Below are 3,619 nucleotides of genomic sequence, written 5' to 3'. Positions count from 1 at the left end.
AACTGTGAACCCTCAATTGATACCAAATATTTCAAAAAGGCAAGAGACATGGTTCCATCCATCAATAATATTTATTAACAATTTAGTAACATAAGGATGATCATTAAAACACAATCACTCAGTAGCAGGGTAACTGAAAGTGACTGGAGCTTGGGACTTACTAGTGGCAGGGCAGGCCCACGGAAGAAGGATCCCAGGAGAATCAACTCAATAAATCAGCACTTAAACCATATGTAACAATACACAAATGAAAGTGAGACAGAATATCTCTTTACGCAGACGATTTGTTAATGTATGTATCTGACCCTGTTTCATGTGCTCCCCAGATTATCCACGCCCTGAGGAGTTTTGGCGCTTTTTCTGTGTACAAACTGAACTTTAGTAAAAGTGAATGTTACCCTGTTAACAATTTGGCTCTCCAAATACAGGATGGTGCTCTACCGTTCAAAATCTCTAAAAATGGCTTTAAATATTTAGGCATTAACCCTCCTGTCGTGTTCACCTCCCGCCCCTTACTTTAGTGTTCCCGGTCAAAATTGACCAGTCTGTTTTAACTGCTCTTAAATTAGCACAAAAACCATTTTTCACCACCAAATTTTTATTCAACATTCTTTAGCTGTGAACAATGTCTCAAAGTAGTGTTTAACATGAATTTATAGAATTAGACATAAAATAACAACAAGGCACTGAAAATGTATTACAAAATGAACATATAATGTAAAAAATAAATGGAAAACCAAAGACCAAACTCAACATGAAGTCGTGTGCATGTGAATTCATGCACTTGAGTGGCATGTGACACTCAGGTCAGAGTGGGCCTTGCAAACATAGGCATCACATTTGCAGCATCTCAGGCTTGTTTTGTTGTCTCTAGGGGCACAGAGCTCACAGTGCTTCCTTTTCTGCCCATGTCCTTGTTGGGGGAGAGCAGCCAGGACAGCAGCTGGGGCTGGGGCTTGCACACTCCTAACCAGACTGGCAGAGGCTGGTGTGCCGGGAATGTGCTGGCGCCGTTGAATAAGAGGAGTCACCAAAGCTTTCTCCAGCTCTGCTAGGAAAAGTCTCCTCTTGAAACTCTTCCCCTGATTCCAGGTTGGGTCGATGGCTGTCCACACCACATATGTGTTGAAAGCAGACACATCAAGGATGTTGTGGAACAGTGCCACAGGCCAGCGGGCTGTCATTCAGGTGTATGTACCAGTAAGCTGCAATAAAAGGAACAATAAATAAGAGATTGGGAACAATATTGAATCTGTCGTACACAAAATGCTATGATTCACATAAATAAGAATAAAATAAAATGCATGATGGATGAAACTTTACATTACTTTATCAAGGCAGTCAGTGCCTCCTTTGTTCTTGTTGTAGTCCTGGATCATAAGGGGCTTCCTGTCCTCTGTGGTGCTGACAGCGGCGTCTTTGTGTAGCGTGCTCAACAGGATGACATTTCTATTCTTCTTGGGAACATATGACACAAGATTGTGTCAGTGAAAGCAAATTTTGATGAGAGTGCCTCTCTTCCTCTGGTCGATACCAGTGCAGGGGGAAGTTCAGGCTTGTTCTTCCTCACTGTCCCTACCATGGTGAGCTTTCTTTTCAGCAGCTCCTGACCAAGAGCATATGATGTGAAGAAGTTGTCACATGTGATATTATGCCCTTGGAGACCGGTTGTCGTGTCCAGCACAACACGCATGCCCTGGTTTTTTTCGGCCCTTCCAGTACTGGGTTTCCCCATGTATACCTGCATATTCCAGGCATAGCTGCTCCTGGCATCACATGCTGCCCAGATCTTTATTCCATATTTCCCTGGTTTGCTTGGAATGTACACCTTGAAGGAACAGCGACCTCTGAAAGGAACCAGGCGCTCATCAACTGTCACCTCAGGGCCTGGATTGTACATAAGTGATAGGCGCTCCACCCACGTGTCCCAAATGTTCCTGATGGCAGCCAGTTTGTCATTTCGCCAGCGGATGGGTCATGTATCTCTGTTATCAAATCGAATAATTCTTGAAAGGACATGAAACTGTTGTAAGGACATAGTTGCCCAGAATATAGGCCTGCCAGACTCTGCATCCCACAGACTTTTTGTAGCCTCATTGTTTGAGCGATATACTCCTGCTAAAATCAACAGACCTATGTAGGCTTGGAGGTCTACCAGGTCGATTTCTCTCAAGGTGTCCCCAAACACACGCTTCCCCTCCAGGTTTGTCATCTCCAGAATAATTCCCTCAATGGACTCTGGTAAAAAGAGTTGGAAGCTGGACTTGATGTCATCCACACGAGATGTCGCATACCGTGTTGGCCCTGGTGTCATCTTTATAATGTTTTCCACTCTCGCTCTACTTCCTCTGTCCTGGGAAGATGAAGACCAGAGCAAGTGTCCACTCTTGGACTGGAATGTCTCCTCAGGTGCCTGTTCTTCAGGTGCCTCTCCCTCTCCATCTGTTGACTGGTCAGTCTCCTCAAAGTCTGGATCAAAATCTGTGTTGTCTTCCACTTCCGAGACATCCTCCTCTATCTCTGGTTCAATTTCAGTACCCTCTTCATCATGTCCAAAAACCTGGACCAGAACCTCTTCGACAGAGAACCGCTTGGTCAGTCGCCTGCTCACTGTGCTCAGAGTAAAAGGAGTGCAAGGCAAACATCAAGCTATATATATGGGGTCTGTGTGAAGATGATACATTGATTAGTCTGGAAGGTGTGGTTCACGTGGGGGATAGGCACAAAAGCGTGGGAAAGAGATGGGTTCACATAACAGACACCTGTCTAGTCTGTGTGAAGATATGATACATTGTTTCATCAGGAAGTTGGTTCACGTGGGAGGATCGGCACATAAGTGTGGGAAAGAGATGTGTACCCGCAAAAGACATTGTTCAGTCTGAAATGTGTGAGTGAGTGAGTGAGTGAGTGAGTGAGTTGGGGTGGTGTGTATGGGGATGTTTTCTGTCTGATGGATGAATATAGTCTGGATAACCATTCATTTCCTATGGCGGTCACTTTTGACCTTTTTTTACACCACAGGTGTAACAAGGTTGATTAAAACACTCAAAATTCAATGCAAGAGGTGATCATCACTTTTATATGTTCAAGTGCATAGTGTGGAGGATATCATAAGGCCTTGAGGCAATCAGATGTAAAACACAATATTTATGAGTGTTTTAAGTTGTAAATCAGTCAGATTTGACCCGAACACGACAAGGGACATGCAAAGCCTTCACCAAGAAAACTTCTATCTGCTATTTGAGAAAGTCAAATTAGACCTAAAGAAATGGAAACCACTTCATCTGTCCTTAGCAGGGAAAGTGAATTGTATAAAAATGAATGTGCTCCCCAAGTTTCTTTACCTGTTTCAATGTATCCCACTTTATCTTCCTAATTCTTTCTTTAAATCTATTGATAAGGCTTTAATTTCATTTATATGGGATGGGAAAAAGCCTAGAATTCGGTTGGAACTGTTACAGAGGCCTAAAAACCAAGGTGGCTTAGCTCTTCCGAATTTTTGTCATTATTATTGGGCCTCAAATATTCAAAAAATCATGTATTGGCTCCATACCCCTGATGCAGACTGGTGTCAATTTGAAGCTGCATCTTGCATCTCCACCTCTCTTAGAGCCCTGGT

General features: G+C 43.4%; 1 pseudogene; it reads right to left on the bottom strand.

The window, feature by feature from the left end:
• Positions 1-200: 200 nt before the first annotated feature.
• LOC139626426 (piggyBac transposable element-derived protein 4-like) lies at positions 201-3,105 on the bottom strand (annotated as a pseudogene).
• Between the last annotated feature and the right edge of the window lie 514 nt (positions 3,106-3,619).

Source organism: Trachinotus anak, unplaced genomic scaffold (genome assembly GCF_046630095.1).
Source record: "Trachinotus anak isolate AG129_WGS33_773 ecotype Australia unplaced genomic scaffold, CSIRO_AGI_Tana_v1 ptg000010l, whole genome shotgun sequence".
Taxonomy (NCBI): domain Eukaryota; kingdom Metazoa; phylum Chordata; class Actinopteri; order Carangiformes; family Carangidae; genus Trachinotus; species Trachinotus anak.
Note: the sequence above shows the minus strand (reverse complement) of the source record. Positions and strands in the feature narration are given on the sequence as shown.